At 40.5% G+C, this 19,007-nt stretch overlaps 1 long non-coding RNA gene across 1 annotated transcript in view; it reads left to right on the forward strand.

Moving 5' to 3' along the window:
• Positions 1–19,007, forward strand: part of LOC134935352 (uncharacterized) — a 340,366-nt gene that overhangs the window by 223,324 nt on the left and 98,035 nt on the right. The window contains exon 3 of the long non-coding RNA XR_010180082.1: positions 18,291–18,460. This is a non-coding gene — a long non-coding RNA (uncharacterized LOC134935352). The remainder of the gene's footprint in view (positions 1–18,290; positions 18,461–19,007) is intronic.

The following is a 19,007-nucleotide window of genomic DNA, read 5'->3' on the forward strand; positions in this document are numbered from 1 at the left end:
AATTGTTAATCAATCCACAATGGAGCATACCTGAATAACTGCAGTCTGCAGCTGCTTCTTTCACAAAGAGACAGCTCAATCTTACTGTCTTAGAAGATTGTACGTGCAAATAACATTTTAATGAAAGTTCAGTGGCACTGTTATCCTTATTTCAGTATATAAAAAAAAAATATGTCTGCGTACAGGATATATTTTTCCTTACATAAGCCATTGCTATATTGTCAGGAAGAATATCACATGTGAGCTCACTGGACGAGACCATCACATGTGAGCTCATACAGATGAGACCAACCAGGTCAACATCCCGACAGCCGGAAACCCAACAGTTAGTATAGCCTTGAGTGTTAGGGTTAGGCTGCAGGGGGGAAGGGGGGTGGAGAAGGAAGGGTGGGTGATGTTAGGTTTAGGCGCCACCCAGGGGCGTTCGGCTGTGGGAGGGGGTAGAGTTAGGTTTCGTGGAGGGAGGGTTAGGGTTTAGGGACTAAGAGGGAGGATAGGGTTAGGCTGCAGGAAGGGAGGTTTCGGAGGGGGCAGGGAAGAGGGGATAGTATACTTACCTTGCCCCTTGTTAGGATTTTAAAGATTGGGATGCCTGAGTCGGTATTGTGACCGTCGGCATCCTGTCCCACGTCACACATACCAATCCTGCTTAGCAGCACCAATAGAAACCTACGTATTAGGGCTGTTTTTGTGGTCAATAGAGGGATCTACTTCTGGTACATCATTCTTAAATCCTGGAGAACCTTAAGATGTGTAGGTACCTCTAAAATATTCTATAATATACTGGGGGATATTCAAATGTTTGCAAAATCAGTTGGGAGTCTGTTTTTTCATATCTAATAGACAGGAAAAAACAGACACCCAACCAACTTTTCAAACATTTGAATCTCCCCCACTATGTCTATTTATCATGTACAGTAGTGGGGATCAAACAATCTAGGCTATATACAACAACACTACCAATTAAATAGTAGTATTTAGTACAGTACTCCTTGTTTGCAGTGAAGTACAAAATTGTACATCCCAATGTCTGTAGCTACCAGGGTAGGTGGTCAAGAAATTAATTTGCCCAGCATCACTGGAACGTTGCCACATTTCATGGGGGTGTGTCCAATGCTTCTGATGTGCTGAAATAAGCCTGCACTCATTCCCTTCCCTTCGTATGGCAGATGCACGTGGTACCTGTTAACCTCTGCTCTCCATGAATGGGACTTACTGTATCTCACCAACTGCCAGATCAATTGAGACAAAGCAGCCCAGTTGTAAAGACAGAACAGAGCCCTCAAATCGATCCATATATTGCATCCATACATGAGGCAGGTAAGTAAATAAATGATGTCTTGCCTTGAAATAATATAATTTTAAAATAAGTATTTTTAGGTGAGGGGAGATAAAGATGAGAGTTCCTAAACCTTACCTGTTCTCCCATGTCTCAAGTCACATTAGAATATCCATCAACACTGAGCAGTTATCATCTTGCACTGGTCTTATTGCTGCTGGGCACATTATTGAGCATTACTGCCACGAGTGTAACATTGGACAACTACTATTGTACTATATTTCTTCTTGATGCACTCTACAGTACATAGAGTATGTGGGCTTACTAGTGCAATTATTAAACTGTAATTTATTAGTACAGTGGTTTTGCTGGGAATATTACTGATCAGTAAAATGCTGCAAATAATATACTGGTTTGATATGCATGGGATTGCCGTTCATTTATACTACTATTTACTGTGAAAACAATGTTGGAGCCATTACCTACTGTACCCAGCTTTATTAGGATCGCTGAATACTGTGCTAGTTTTTTAATGTAAAATGAATACTATCGGTGGCAGTTGCAGATGTGAGGCTGCAGTGCAGTCTGAAATTCAACCAACTGGTGCCCCAAACGCTGCCAAACATCACCGGCTGGGGCTCACTGGCAGTGGGTGTGGCTCCCCTATTCGAGTTTTGGGCTGTGCCCAGCCTCACCCAGCCTCCCGCCACTGGATGCTATTATAGATGTTCAGGAAATGATCAGGGACATGTTGAGTTTGTTTACATAATATGCTGGTCATTGCAAGTTACAGAATAATTGCTATGTTTGTATAATATTCACATACGGCTATTAATTTGATGCTATACAAGAAAATACAGAAACACACAACAACTAAAAGTACATTGATGATCGTAATGGTAGTGGGTTTGATTCTATAAAAGTTCAGAGCACAATAATCAGGTTTGAGTGATTTGCCAGAATAATGAAAACATTATTTTAATTTGCATATAAAAAGCCCAGTGACATTTTAAGCTAATTGTTTTCCTGACTTATTAAATAACTCTCAGATGTGTACAATGCCTCTGCAGAACTTAACCCTACTCTATGGAGCTCAGAGGTTTAAGAATTGCAGTTGCAGCATACAGTAACTTACAATAGAAGAAGCACAAACATAAAGACACTCAAATTATAAAGCTATGTTAGAGGGCTCTATTCTTACACACAAATGTGACACAGGTAACATTTACAAACATAATTTATAAAATCTTTGCTTTGCGCTCTCTCTCTCTAATATGAAAAAGTGTGATAATAAAAATATAAGTAAAATCTATTTACGCTGTTGATTACATAGTTTTTCATGTTGACATGTCCTGTTGTTATAGTACCTAGGAGTACAATAGGCACCTTTGGAATTGTGAAATGGAGCTTAGACCACACAGTGATCCTTAACCAGGCTTGCAGGTATATTCAGAATTAGAGGTGTTGCAACCATACAGTGATGGTGATATCTTTGGTAACAGGTCACACCTCTGACAAGCTAGGTGTTGCACGTCCATGTAGTAGTGCGACAATCAACACAGTGGGTTGCCTGGGGTTGTGCATGCACAGTATTACACCAGCGGCCATCTTGGTAAAGGTGCCAAGCCAGAGTTACTGTAAGCAGATAGGTGACCGCACAAGAGCGCACTACTTTCTTTCTGAATACATCCTCGCCTCTTAGAGGGTCAGTTACTTTGTGGAGCAGGGCCGCTGATTAACATGGGCACTTGGATTGCTTCTATGGAAACTGCACCAAGATTCGCCCTCCTGCCAGTCAAATTTTGTGGTCAGCACACAACCCTGTACTCTCCTCTTGTTGGCCGTGTGCTAGTTTCTGCCAGTGATTGGAATGGCATTGTATCACTGTATTAATTGCTAACCTACAATTGGTCATTCCAATGGTAACGGCTTATATATATATATATATATATATATATATATATATATTTATATGTGTGTATATGTATGTATGTGTATATGTATGTGTGTATATATATATATGTGTGTGTATATATATATATATATATATATATATAATATTTACAATGGCATGCACTTCACCTTAACTTAATGCCAGGGCTGTACTGGCCATCTGGCAGTTCTGGCATATGTCAGGAGGGCCAATGGTATGTTCGGCCAGTCCGGCACATAAAGAGCCGGGAAAGTCACGCACAGCACAGTTTCTGGATCTCTGTTTTGCTGCCCCCCAGCCCACCCAAAGTGTCTGTGTTTAAGAAATATGGGGGCATGCCGCGAGTCCACGCCCCAAACTCACGACACGCCCCTTTCACGTGCCACACAAATGCCAGAGCTGAAAAGCGGTCCCAGTCCGTCCATTCTTATAGCAAATCTCATTGTTTTAAATACAGGATAGTCAGTACTGGAGTTCAATGTACATGTACAGTGCAATAATGTGGTGTATATAGAATATATACACCACATACAGAATACATATACAGAATGTGCTCTTTAATGGTCACCCAAGCCTATGTGGTGGCTGGCTACACACCTCTGGGAGGTGATCACAGCCCTTATACCACTTCATTCCCCAGATGGGTCCTTCACTGCCCTGTCCTGTGGCATTGTTTATTTTGCTTTACATGTCTCTCCACACTACCCCATCATCTGGTCCATATCTTAAAACAATCTGTCCCACTTGATTATACTGTTTCTCTTCGCCCCTCCTTTAGATTATAAGCTCTCACAGGTACTATCCTTATGTCTCATGTTTGTCTTCTATCTACTTAGTTTGAACCTTGTCACGTTCAATGCAATTTGTTCTGTTTCTGTATTTGCAACCATTCACCTATATTTCTGGTAATTGTACAATGTCTGTTGACATATCTAATGGTGACAAGTTTCCATTATGCCAATGTGATTTGTATTTCTTGTTCTCATCCGTTGTATACATGAAGCTGTTATGTACCTGTTATTATGCTTACTGCTGGCTTGTATATCAGGAACTACAGCTTGTGTAGTGCCATTCAAATAAACAATGAATTAGATGTGGATGGGAACATTGAGGAAATTGCATGCTGTTTCAGTGATCTTATATGTCATGAATGTTAAAATTGCTAAATTAGTGTTGTAAAAGGCAGTGTGTGCATATGTGGCACAATGTGTCAGATATCACAAGTAGGCGCGTGCTGCATTGTGTGCGAACGGAGATCAGTGTGAAGTAGGCATTGCTGGGAAGCATACAGTATATGAAGACACATGGGGTGGCCATTTCTGGTGGGAGTGTCGTTAGTGTGTACATGGCTGAAGATGGATGTTTTGGCACCTGGCAACAGAGAGCGGAGATGTTTGTTCATATGCACAGATTTGTGATCAGTTATCTTACTAGCAAGTGAGTACAATGTCGCAACCATAGGGAAAATCAGCCACAGAAGTGTGCAACTCATTATCAGGCCATATGCTAACATTTGTAGTGTCACAATAGCTTTAAATGTGTGACAGTATTACTGTAGCTTACTACCTAGCAGCCAGTAGTAACAGTGGAAGGCCGGTGCTATTCGGCATTGGACTAATACCATTGGCAATTTAAGACATAAGGGGTGCCTGTGTGCAGATTTCCCTTGGTCCCTTCCCCCTGAAAATATGGCACATGCGCAGAAGATAACAGAAACTTTGCCAGTCTTTCTTATCTCCTGTGCATGTGCATTATTTCTGCCACCATACTTAGTGCTTTTTACTATAAATATGCAACTGCACCATATTTCCAAAGAAATCTCCAGAAATCATGGCATGGATATTATTGGGTACAGGGTATGACTGAGAAGAATGTAAGTGATTACATGTTATTTGAGTTTTCACTCTCCAAACTGTAGTATAATAAATTCTGTGATCTGGATGTGAAAACCGCATCTCATGTGTGGCAGTTTGCAATCTACAGTACATGCAACACTTTTATTAAATTCCTCTGGTGTCCCCAAATTGATTGTCTTATATGTCAAACCGTTGGTCTAACATATTTCTGCTGTCCAGATTTGCCCCTTAAACGTTTTCACTTTCAGTCCTATCCATGCTTGGATCATTTAGGGAAATAATTTCAAAGCTGGTGAAGTTTGTGTTCCCTGACTAGAGCTTTGGGTTGGAGCTTGCATGGCAGAATGCAGGAAACTGGGTGGTCTTACAGTATAAAGTTCCTGCAGAAGAGAGGAGCACTGAAGACGAGGACTCATATTAACAGAGTTGGTTCTTAGGCTGGGAGCGGTTAGGCTCAGTACCGGCCTGTGAATCAGCACCTCCCTCAAGCCTCCTCAGTTATGCAATCTGCCACCTCCTGCAACCCTCCCCCCACTTATTTGCCAGAAGTCATGCTAATTGGCTCCTCCCACATGTTAGAGGTCATGTGAATTGACACCTCCAAAATACCTCAACCACACTCCCACGTTCCCACCAATTGGCACTTCATGAAACACCTCTGGGTATGTATGGCCATTGGTGTGCCCTCCATTGATGGAAAAAATGTCAGGAGCCATCAATGATATTACGATGTAATGTCATGCCATTAATGGTTTTTACCATGAAAGGTTTGCGCATGTGCAGAAGAGAGCCCACAACTTCTGACCCATGCACCCCAAACTCTTCCTTTAGGATTAAGTCTACCACCACCACGCCTGAGGAAGGAAGTCTGGAACCAGCAACTCCCTGCACCCCTGATGTGTAAGAAGCATGTATAGCCCCAGCTAATCCCACTAATGTGAGCAGAGTTGTTAGCATAAGGCTGAGCAGGAAACAACATGGTGAGATGAGAGAAAGGGGCAAAGAACATGGGGGATGAGAGGAAAGGGGTAAGAACATTGAAGAAATGAGCAAAGGTGGAAAGAACATGGGGTAAATAGCAGCAACAGGGAGACAGGGCGAAGGGGAGAAGAACATGGGGTGGACAGGAGGAGACAGGATAAATGGAGAGAAGGGAGGAACAGAGGGAGGCAGCAGGGGAAGAGAAAGCAGCTATATGCCATTGCCTGCCATTCTGTTAATTATAGGTATGTCTCTGCTTTCTGAAAGTCCAAATTATCTGGGGCCATGTCTGTGTCACAGGAGATGCTTGTGCTGCTCCGTGCAGCCCACCTGCAGCAGCCGTGTTATTGCTGCACACAGCCCACTTCACATGCAGCTAGTGACACGCATCATACACGGACAGTGCCGCAGGTCCTCCCCGCCGCCGCTGCTGCTGCCAGGCTGGTCATTCCTCCCACCTCCTGCTGCTCTGTGCTGGCTCTACAGTTTCAGACTCGAGTCTGCACACTGCTAATTAAATAAAAAATACTTCTGGGTCTGAGGAGAAGTGCCGCTATGCCATAACGCCACATACCAGCCCACTTCGACCACTGTACAAACATATATGCTGTATAATATATGTTACACATTTATAGACCACTGCAAGTCCATGGATTTGGACACAAATTTATATCCCGGTCATACACTTAACATACGCGCACGGGTAAGGCGCCACAGTGAAGAAGGCGCCGCCGGCAGCCTGGACCACGCGCCTCTCCTGCCTGCCGTCCTGCGGCTGGTCCTCAGTCTGGTCTCCGGCAGTGATGGCGGAGTGTATAACTCAAATCAGGTGCCGGTTCGTTATCCAATCAGAGCTCGCGGACCGGTGCCTGATTTGAGATATACACGCGGCAGTCACCGCCGGAGACTAGACTGAGGAACAGAGCGGCAGGCAGGAGAAGCGCGCGCTGCGCTCTCCACAAAGAAAACAGGCAGCAAAACGGTGAGCAGCACTATGGGGGCATATGTCTACGTGGCACTGTGGGGTCATATGTGGCACTGTGAGGGCATATCTGTATCTGGCACTGTGGGGTCATGTGTGGCACTGTGGGCACATGGAAATGTGGGGGCATATCTGTATCTGGCACTTTGGGGACATATGTGGCACTGTGGGGGCATATCTGGCACTGTGAGCATATGGCACTGTGGGGGCATATCTGTATCTGGCACTGTGGGGGCATATGTGGCACTGTGGGGGCATATCTAGCACTGTGGGCACATGGCACCCACTATCTCCCTGTGACCCCAGCCTCCTCAGTCACCCACTATCTTCATCACCTCTGCCACCCAGTCACGCACTTTCTCCCTGTCACTGACAATCTCCCTGGACCCCTGGGGGTACTATTGTGTTGCCACGCCCCTTCCATGTGAGACCACACCTCTTTTAAAATTTTATCCCATCAAGGGGCGCTAAATTCTAAATTCGCTTACCAAAAAAAATTAAGCTTGGGCCGGCCCTGCGTGAGAGCTTGTTGTTATTCAGTTGCAACACCCTTTGTTAAACAACACATTTCAATGTACTGCCATGCCAAGGATTCAAACCTATAACCTGTTCAATTCTAATCAATAGTCCTACTCATTGATCTATTTGATCCTGCATAAAACTAGGAACACTATATGAAGCTACTTGTACTTTATATAAAAAAAAAAATCAGCATTGTAATTGAGCAGATCTATGTAGTGTGCAGCACTACATAGATCTGCTCAGCCACAATGCTGATCATTTTTCCACAAAGTACAAGGTAAGCTTCAAATAGGTAGAATTCTCTAGCTTAGAATTATCTACCTTTCTATGCAAGGGCAGATAGCTCAATGAATAGATTGTCTGACTGCAATGCCACAGGCAATGAGTTTGAAACCTGGTTATGTCAGCATCTTGAAATGTAATAAAGGACAGTGTAACTGAATAACAAAGAAATCTCAAGTTGACTTCATGGATGTTGCATAGCGACAGAAGGGGTCAGGGTAGGAGACAGGGCGGTCAGGAGATGCAAGTGAAAGAAATTAAAACATAATTGACAAGTGCTGCCAACAGCGCCCCCTACCCTGCAGCATTATGTGCGGTGCCCCCTCCGCACACACCTAATTTCGGCCCTGCTTAAGGGCACCACTTGGTGTGGAACTGCAGTCGGCCTGCTTTACAATAAATCGACTTCTGCATGCAGTACAAGCATTTCGGATGTTGACAACACAATAAGGCTTCCAATGTGGATTATACGTATTGTATTAGCATTCTCTGGAGAGCTGTGTATTTCTTACATGGACTAGTGGATGATCATTTGGCTCTCAGTGTTACCATATCCTTGGCGTCATAACTGATATGCTAGTTAAACTTTTTTCTATAGTTGTGTGCTGTGTATTTATTTACATGCATATTTTTGGCAGTGTGTAATAGATTAACACATCAAATTATACATCAGCGGCATATGAGAAATAGATAGAAAATGCACCTGTGTGGAGGGCTATTGTACATTTTATGTAACTATTTAGAAGAATTAATGATTTTATTAGTGCAGTACGGAGGGTGTAATGGTTAGCATTACTGCCACACAGCACTGAGGTCATGGGTACAATTCCCACCATGGCCCTAACTGTGCAGAGTTTGTATATTCTCTCCGTACTTGCGTGGGTTTCCTCCGGGTACTCCGGTTTCCTCCCACAATCCAAAAATATACTGGTAGGTTAATTGGCTCCCAACAAAATTAACCCTAGTGTGAATGTGTGTACATAAGATAGGGAATATAGATTGTAAGCTCAACAGGGGCAGGGACTGATGTGAATGAGCAAATATTCTCTGTAAAGTGCTGCGGAATATGTGCGCGCTATATAAATAACTGGTAATAATAATAAATTAGCGTGTGTTCACAGTTTAAACCTTTATTTTGTTTAATTTTCTTAATGCTAGTTTGTAATAGTAATACCAGGTTAGCTATAAATTAATAATATTGTATATCTTAATACAGCTCCATATTCTATGTGTTGGTGTTAGGGCATATATTCTTTAGTTTCTGTCTTTCAATCAAATGTCTTCTTTCTAGTTTATTTGAACTAAGTTCATCACAAATTACATTGCAATATTTAACATTTTTATATGTTTCATATACAATGTATTTTTAGCACAGTGCTAAATGTTGTCACTTTAAAAATATGCAACATCTCAATTTAATGAATAAATTACATACCACAAAATATTTATAAAATTATGAAGCATCATCCCACTGTTCCGTTTTTCGTCTGAGAGATAATTACCCATGAAATTAATGGACAACAATATATAAAGCATAATATTAAACCTGTCACATTGATTAATAACACTTTAAAGCCTGAATTTAACAACACTCAAGAGCAAACAAAAAAAAATGATTGTGTTTAAAATGTAGTATTGTGAATTGCCCTAATAATGTGTTAAAATTGATATTTAGGCCTAAACACATTGTACTTTGGTTTGTTTTTAAAAATTCATATATTTCATATGCCAGATCTTTCTGAAATCCCACTACGGAATTTTCTATTTCACTGCAGCCAGCAGCCAACCCTGGCGCCAATGTGACTTTGACAACAGGCTGTCAACCTATTTCCCCTCAGGCCTAACTACTTTGCAGAATTCCCGTGTGAGACTTATTTGGAAAGAGGTTATTTGGGAAGTGTGTTTCATTTGCTGCCATAATTGAACCTCATGAAAGTTGGATTAGCAACACACAGCAGAAGCAACTAATTAAAGGCGTTCAGCTGTTCTCACATGACAAAAGGGGCATTAACTGTCGAACATTATACAGTTGCATTCTACATAGGACGTTAACGTAACAATATGTGCCAAGAAGCTTACAGCTACTGTATCATGCATTTGTTAGAACATGACATTCAGGCTAACTTGTTGCACTGAATGAAAAAAAAAATTGTCAAAAAAAGAAAAAGAAAAGAAAAACACTACATGCAAAGGGCCTTGAATATTTGTCAAAAGCAAAATATTTTTTTAAAGCGTGTGACATTAATAATGAGTTATAGTCAATGAAAATGAATGTTGTTACTTTACAGCACTTTTCAGTGACATTGTATTTAATACAATTTACAGTACTTTTATTTTATGTAGGGCACACATTTTTATCTTCAAACTTCAATGGCTATAACTAGATCATAATTTTATTGTAGTTTAGGAAATTCACATAAACATTTTGCTAGTATGGAAATGTATGCTAAAAACAAGGTAATCTTTCAGCTAGTAATACTAGCATCAAAGGATCACTTAGCTATTTGTTGCCATGGTGCGGTGAAGGAGTTTGTAGGTGTGGTCATATGGCTTTTCATTTGGTATGTTTTCTAGATTGGATATATTTTCTTAACCTGGCATGTAGCAGGCCCGGAGTAACGTATTTAGAATTTGCTCCTGTTTCTCTGTTCTGGGTGTGGTTAAAAAAATCAATTTGTAGTGGATGAATACAGGAATATATATATATATATATATATATACAAGCAAAGAAATTAGGTGGCACTCACAGACTTGTAGCTTAACGTGAAAACTCCGTGAAGAGATTTATTGTGAAAAACCACACTGGTTTTTCACAATAAATCTCTTCACGGAGTTTTCACGTTAAGCTACAAGTCTGTGAGTGCCACCTAATTTCTTTGCTTGCATATTGGTGGGCCTGCTGGTCCACAAGGAAGGGCACCACAGCCAACTATTTAGGAGGAGTGACGGGGCAAGTTTGGGATATATATATATATATATATATATATATAGTTAAGTCCAAATAGGGATGGCACTCGTGAAGACTAACGTCCCCTTAGAAATAAACACGCTGTCAGCGTGTTTATTTCTAAGGGGACGTTAGTCTTCACGAGTGCCATCCCTATTTGGACTTATCTGTATGCTTTAAAGAGGACGGGCACCGGAGCAAGTTGCAATATATACAGACACATTGAGTGCCTAACTATTTTGCTATATATATATATATATATATATATATATAGATATACATTCATTATTATTATTATTAGTAGTAGTAGTAGTAACACTATATATATATATATATATATATGTTTTTTAATAATTACATGTCTTAATGGATGAAAAAAAGATTTTGTTTGAGGAACAGATAAAAATGAGATAATGTATAAAATAATTCAAGACACAATAAACATATAATTACTGTTTTATTTCTTAGTCTATCCATTCACATTATATGAAGTACAGATGTAGCCGTGCTCATCTTACTGCGACATGACATGCTGCATCACGGTATGTTGCATGGTGTGCCAGGTTATGACAAGGAATTAATGAAGCTATCGTCTTCTGCGAATAGTCGCAGCATGGCATGCCATAGAGCAAGCCATGCTGCATCGCAGTAAGGTGAGCATGGCTTAATCTGTATTTTCAGGACATACAGAGGGTTTTCATTTGTTAGTATATTGGAATACATATATTTTTATGGAGAAAATAAATGCGGATTTCTAAAAACTCCCATTTTTTTTAATTTCTCATATCATTACCTGTTTTTTTCTTTTCAAGTAGAGTACCAAATTATACGCTTTCATTAAAATCTGAGCTTGTGGTTATACTGCAAATGCAGAAAAATAAATATTTACAAGGGGAGACTTTGCAGAATCGTAAGAGGGATCCAGTTTTTTTTTGCACTTTCACATCACATGTAAAGTGCTTGTGATAAAACATAGAAAGCTTGATTCAGATGTCCAATATACTTACTTCGGCCTTTTTATAATAGGAAAATGATTTGATATTATAGGTCTATTATTTAAAAATGCTGTAGTGCATTGAATGCCCTGTACCATATTTGATTCGCAAGTTGATAGAAGTAATTCCGCAATGGTGGCATGCACAAGGCATCTCGGGTACCATCTTAATCATGTGACAATCAGAAGTTTAGATAACTTACTGCGCCCTAAGTGGCTGGAAAGTGATGACCTAAAGAGGTCGCTCTTCCTTAATAACCATAAAACCAAAATCCAAACAGTAGGTAATCACTTCTGCACTCACTAAGTCCCACTGAAACGTAGATGGAAATTACCCTATGGCACAGTTCTGTTAGTCTTGTTAGATGGTAAATGGATAAAAGATTCCCTCATAGAAAGAGTCCTTCAACAAAGTTCTTTCTTTCACTCTGATCTAGTGTCCCTCAAGAAAATAAAAACAGAAAAAGGAACCGATCGTGTAGTCTGTCTCTTTTCATTCTTTATCGGGGTGGGTCTTTTATATGGGGAACTTAAATGCCCAGGATGGGAGTCGTACCATACTCGCGTAGAAACGTGTGATGGTCCTCATATAAAGGTATCTTTGACTATTGGGTTCACGTGGGAATCCTTCCTCCATGGTCGTGGGGCCCTCAGATCCTCAGGTCAACATCAGAGTAACCCTAACCCCCCCCCCCCCCTTTCTGCAGTTTAAGCTTACCCCCACCGTTGCTTACCGTGGCTTATCTTTCCAATGCAGTGTTGTCTACTCATTCGGCATCCCGGCTGTCGGGATTCTGGCGCTAGAAAGGCGAACCTATTCGGGATGCCGGTATCAGCATTCCGAATAGTGTTGGGATTCCGGCGTTGGTATTCTGACTGCCTGTATCCCGACCGCTGCGCACACCAAATCACCCCCATTTTGCCCCAGAAATGCGTGGTTTTGTACGAAGCTCCATGGTGGACTGTATTTAAATATACGATCCTGGGGCTACTGTAAGTGTGGCATATGCGTGCACTAGATTGCGGGCATCGCCAGTTCAGTCTGCAATTAATTGACCGCTTTACGTGTTAAACTACCAATATATCCTATCAATTTAAAATAATAAATAAAACAAATAAATAAGCAATAATTGATTATACAGCTACGTTGTTATAATATGCACCAAATGCATTATTAATTTACCAATATCTCAAATATTACAACTTTTTAAAAATAATGTGGAAAGCTACTCTTGAGCCACAATGTACTCGAGAGAATATGATTACAAAATGTTTTTGTGTTTTGCTAATGTATTCTATCCCATAACATCCAGTGCTCTGTAATGGTGCTAAAATGCCTTTATACAAGCTTCATTTACAGTACACTTAAAGTTAGTGAATAATCCTTGCATATAATACACATTTAATAATCCTCAATTTAGAAAACAATTAATAACCAGCTCTAAGCATAATATTCCGGCATGCCTTGATGAGATAAGTAAAAAAAAATAGTTGACTATAAGCATGAAACTGAATATAATTTCTTGATTTTTAAAATAGCTATATAATCGTTTGCAGCTGAAGTTCACTTCAAATTACACATATACTGCTCTCGTACATATTTCCCAAACAAATAATTGAACGAGAAGAAGCAGCCAAATTACAGCACTTTCCTCAAAACACTCAATTAAAAAGTGAGGGCTGCTGGATGTCACTATAATTAAGTGAGCAGTCTGTAAATCGGCTATCAGTGTATTGCTACAGAAATTAAACACGTTAGAAAAAAAAAAAAGAGGAAACTTCCAAATTGATGTTTAGAAAAACAATTTTGGGTAATTAAGCAACATAACGCTTTATATTTTCTCAATGTCAGGTGCAAAAATATGAAATTCATCTTTTGTAGGGCTTTAACATTTTTAGATAACTCAAGCCATTTGCTTCTTAACATATTTTCAATATGGCCATTAGGTGGTGCTGTCATTCTTCCTGTAAATGTACTGTAATTGCAAATATCTTCACATAACTTTTTGATGATTCCCCAGAACACTGTATATAACAACAGCTGAAACCATAAAAATAGAAAGTGAACTTTCAGCAAGTAAAAAAAATACTATTTATCATCTGTTTGATTACCGTTCGCAACAGTCACCAAGGCAGTGCATCTTTGTGATGGTTTAATTGTAAAGTCAGACAGGTATGAAACGTGTTTGCCTTTCTATATCAGACAGGCCCTCAGACTCTCAATATTTTTGAAAAGTCTTCAGAATACCAGTAAATGATTTCTCAGAGAACTGTAAACCTCTTTCTTCACATAAAGAACAATGTCTTGAGTGTGTAATATAAGTGGTGTTAAAGTGCTCCAGGGTTTCATTAGAACAGATGAAATGTTTTCAGATACTGATTTATCTTCAGTGAAGCATTGAAAGAACTGGTAGGTAAGATTGTGTGAAACCCCTTGATGTATGTCTGCCACAATTAGCCTGCATTCTCGCCCAAAATTCAAAAATCACTGTATTTTTTTAAAATCTATCTGAAAATCGTCATTTGTTTTGATTCACCAGCTCCTGCGACCTCACCCACTTTCTATCAGTCCTCCCCAATCTCTGTAGAACCACCAGGCAGTGCGACACAATGAGTGAAAGCTTTGGGAGGTGCTTGAAAATTGAAATTTTAAATTGAGATGGGAGTGGGTTAGTGTGGTGTGCTATAGAATAAGCCCTGTAATACTTATTGGAAGTTTCTTGTGAAATTATTATAAACAAGGTAATGTTAAGTAATGGTTACTGAGAACTTAAACTTTTGTTTTTTTAATTGTCATCAAGAAAAGCTTTGGTCCCAGAATAATAAAAATATATCAGTACATACTCTGATCAAGTCAGCAAGGACAACAATAGAAAATGTACAATTAACAAAAATTAAATTTATGAAACTGCCTTCTGGTTTCTTTGTGTTTTTCCCCCCCTGTGTTTAATCTAAAGGACACTGTGGGGGGAATGTAATAGGGGGTGAGAATCAAAAAGTGAGAGATTTTGCGAGAGTTCTCCTGTTTTTTTAAAGTGACAAAACGGGTCCTTTGTGGGTGGGATCTGGCATTGGACCCTGACAGGAGGCTTGCCAGGCCGGTTGCCATAGCGGCGGGGGGCGGAGCCGGCGCTGGGAGATAAAATGGCACCTTATGGAAACCATATGCACAGTGCATACTGCATGTCTGCATTATTTCCAGCTGGCAAGAAGGAGCCAGGAGGCAGGAGAGGAGCACCAGTAGCAGCAGGAACAGATTGTGTAACAGATAAGCAGGCCTCAGTTGTTTAGAGGTACTGCAGGGTAAACCTGAATGCTCTACCTGATGGTGAAGTCATACATACAGATGTTTGGCTAAACCAATAACAACTTAATACATCTGCATGACCTCATCAAACAAAGTACAGAGCCAGACACTGCATGTTGTAATGAAGTGTCAGGATGCACAAGCTGTTGTGTGCCCTGCATTTTTTTCCCCACTGGCTCCTGATTGTCAGTCAGCTCCACAGTTGTGGGTATTACCCAGAACATATCCTCATGGCATCTGTCAGATTCGTCTTGCCATAAAAGACGTGTCATGCCTCTTAATCTGCTTACCCAGCCAGGAGTCACAATGGCATGAGCTAAGGGGTAGCATTCTGTAGTCTTGCAGACATAACTGATGTCCTGGGAGCTATAGATTAAAGACATACTGTATTGGCCTAAATTCACCTAGGCATAGTATGGAGGCATTTCTGAACAGGCATCATGCACATCTATCAATATCCAAGTGGTTTGTAATGCTAAAATGTGCATAATACTGTAAGTGTTGTAATGGGCTATTCTGACTCATGTTGTGATGCCTACATAATCAGTCATGCCTACATTAGAAATGTAATGATTATTTACTGTTTGAGGGATGACTTCTGAGCATGTTTAGCATACTTTTGTTGTCAACCTCTATTGTGTTGTTTATCTGTATTCATTTTTTTCACTCTCAAATAATTCAGACTATGGGTGTCACTCATTAGATACTTAGTGACATTGCTGCCAAAAATACAATATAAAATATAATGAGACCTACAGATGAATTAATAGTTTTACTTTTAAAATCTAGGTTCAGGTGTCTTGGACAGTGTCTTAATAGGTTTGGTAGTGTGCTACTTTACAGTTCAGCTAAGGTCTCTGATATTGTGGTCTGCTGCTGTGTACTCTACAATCTGGCATTACAGCAACCTGCCACCTTAGGTATAATAGAAGACATTGAGCCTGCATAGGTGTCTTAGTACCATCTGACGAGTTGCACAGCACAGAGAGGGTAGGCATACCTCCTGAATAACATCACCATCATCTACTTATGTGGCTGTTTCCTCTTCAGCATTGCCATGTTATATAACTTTGCAAGCAGTTGGTTTGGTTTTGACTTGTAAATGATTGCCGTTTTAAAAATATGGGCATTCTCACCTGAAGTCCTGTACTCCCGGTAACTCGCACCCGATTACATTTACCCCCTGGTTTTTGTGATTAATAATATCATGAATAAAACTAGTTATACATTGCATAGATGCCAAGTACCAAATTCTGTTAATGGTTACATTAATGGCTGTGTGATGCTTATTTCCAATTATTAGCTTCCTGAAATGTGTTGGTGCCAGTGGCGGACATTACCAATGGGCTGCAGGACTGCAGTCCCCCTCCCCCCCGTCCCCCGCACAGTAAAGTCTGCCACCTCAGCTCCGTGTCAGTGAGACAGATGCAGTGGCTTCACTACTGTGACTGGTAGTGACTTCACATTGGAAGTCACATCTATCAGTCACGGACACTACAGGCAGTCCCATTGGGAGGTGTTTTTTTCATCTGGGACTGCCAGACTGTGCTGCAAAAAGCAGAGAGAGGGCTTCCAGTGTGAAGCCACTCCCTGCCTTTCATACAGCCCCATCTGGTTTCTTTAGGCTGCAGCCAATGCAGACCATAAAAGCCTCTGTTTTGTGCATGCGCCGTTGGGCTGCCAATTGTGCACATGCGCTAATCTCAACACCTACCAGTTCCATTGCACAGGTGCCGGGACCTGGCTGACAGGGACTCAGCTCTTCTTTCCTCCTCTCCAGGCAACTGCAGGGACCCTACCCCAGGCAGGCAGGAGTTGCCGCAGGCCCGTGCTACAGATTAATTGATTTGTCAGAAGATTTATTTCAGCCATGATTTTCTTTTAGATTTCTTGCTTTAACAAAACTATTTGTTTACTATCAGTTATTCTATTAGTACCAATCCTATTAGCCAGAGCTGTATAGAGAAAATGTAATTATTCACAACAGTCCCTGCTCCAATGTAGCTTACTGTACTTTCACATTCCCTGCCCCAGACACAACCTATGAGTTCATTTTTGTTAGAATGTTTTTAAATTGTGGAGGACACCAAAGCTCCTGTTGGAAACCCATCCACAAACTATGAAAAAAAACATATGCAAAACAGAGCTGTCCCTATTTGGAATTGAACCCATGACCCTAGAATTGTGTGTCTGCAATGCTAACCTCCGCACACTCTGCAACTGTGTTTTTACATCTACTACTTGCATTAAAACCTATTGCTAGTGAAATGCAAAGCCTTCCTTATTTACGGTCTTATCTTGTTTTACTGCAATAGTATAATAGCTATTTGCTAAGGCTTTTAGGCAAGAACACATCATTTAAGTGTATCAGTGTCAAACAGCTGCAGAAGCCACAAAGACTATTGATTAACTATCTCAGTAACAAGTTGCATGGGATTACACACGAAGCTTTTGACAGAAAGTAAAGACCAATTGTCTCCTCTATTCTTTCCATTTAGTTTCACATGTGTGAACAGCCAATTATAGTTTCTGGGGAGCAAAGGCACAATTTTTCGGATTCATGCTTATTACCATGTTTTCTTTGTGAACCCTAATTCTAAATATTTAAAGGATGCCTAAATGTACTCTGGTTCTCATTTATAGAGCACCATAAGCAACTGAGCTCTAGTGCACAATCCTAGTTACTGATGTCACATGCCTCCATTTCTGCTAGTGGATCTTGATATTAACCAAAATGCCTAGGTGTGTAGAACCAGAATGCACGTATGCAGAGGAGCAGACTTCTGCAATGGCCAATATGAGGGGTGACGAATGCTTATTACTAATGATCAACATTGGCATGCTTCGTTTTGTAGAACACTTCAAACATAACATTTCATTTTGCAAAATTGGATTATTAAAATAATTCAGAGAGGGTGCATTTTTATTAGAGATGTTCGGGCTCAGATTTACCCGGTTTTACCCGGATCTCAAAATGGCATCTTATTGGCTCTCGGATGTCACGCGTTTTGGATGGCCAATAAGAAAAATCCAGATAAATTTGAACTTGCGTTAATTTTGGCATTAAGAACTGAGTATATCCGAACCCGCGCATCTCTAATTTTTATTGGTGATTGTTGATTAGCTACTTTATCACCCAGCAAAAGACTGGAATTATGCAGAAATTCTTTGCTATTCTTATATACTTTTTTTTTTTACACTTCCCAGCTGTACTTCAATGAGGAACTGAATTTCTCTGGAGACTTTACAGATCGCATCATGTATTCTGGCTTCAAAGTTCAGCTCTAAGTGGTTTCCAGGGACAGTGTTGGAAATGGACTGTCTGATTCCACCATGAACAAAAAGGGACCCAGAACTGATATTACTTTTGAGACAAGGTACATGAAGGATGATTTGGTCCGCATTAATGTCTGGCTTGTTTTTATATGGGTCCTTAGTTGTTAACTATTACCTTTGTATTGGTACTTAGCAAAACTCTCATTTCTTGTGGAATTAGGGGGTAATTCTGAGTTGATCGCAGCAGCAAATTTGTTATCAGTTGGGCAAAACCATGTGCACTGCATGTGTGGCAGATATAACATTTGCAGACAGAGTTAGATTTGGGTGGGTTATATTGTTTCTGTGCAGGGTAAATACTGGCTGCTTTATTTTTTTACTGCAATTTAGATTTCAGTTTGAACACACCCCACCCAAATCTAACTCTCTCTGCACATGTTATACCTGCCCCGCCTGCAGTGCACATGGTTTTGCCCAACTGATAACAAATTTGCTGCTGCGATCAACTCTGAATTACCCCCTTCGGCCCTCATTCCGAGTTGATTGATCGCTAGCTGCTTTTAGCAGCAGTGCAAACGCTAAGCCGCCGCCCTCTGGGAGTGTATCTTAGCTTAGCAGAAGTGCAAACGAAAGGATCGCAGAACGGCG

This window comes from Pseudophryne corroboree, chromosome 6 (assembly GCF_028390025.1).
Source record: "Pseudophryne corroboree isolate aPseCor3 chromosome 6, aPseCor3.hap2, whole genome shotgun sequence".
NCBI classification, from domain to species: domain Eukaryota; kingdom Metazoa; phylum Chordata; class Amphibia; order Anura; family Myobatrachidae; genus Pseudophryne; species Pseudophryne corroboree.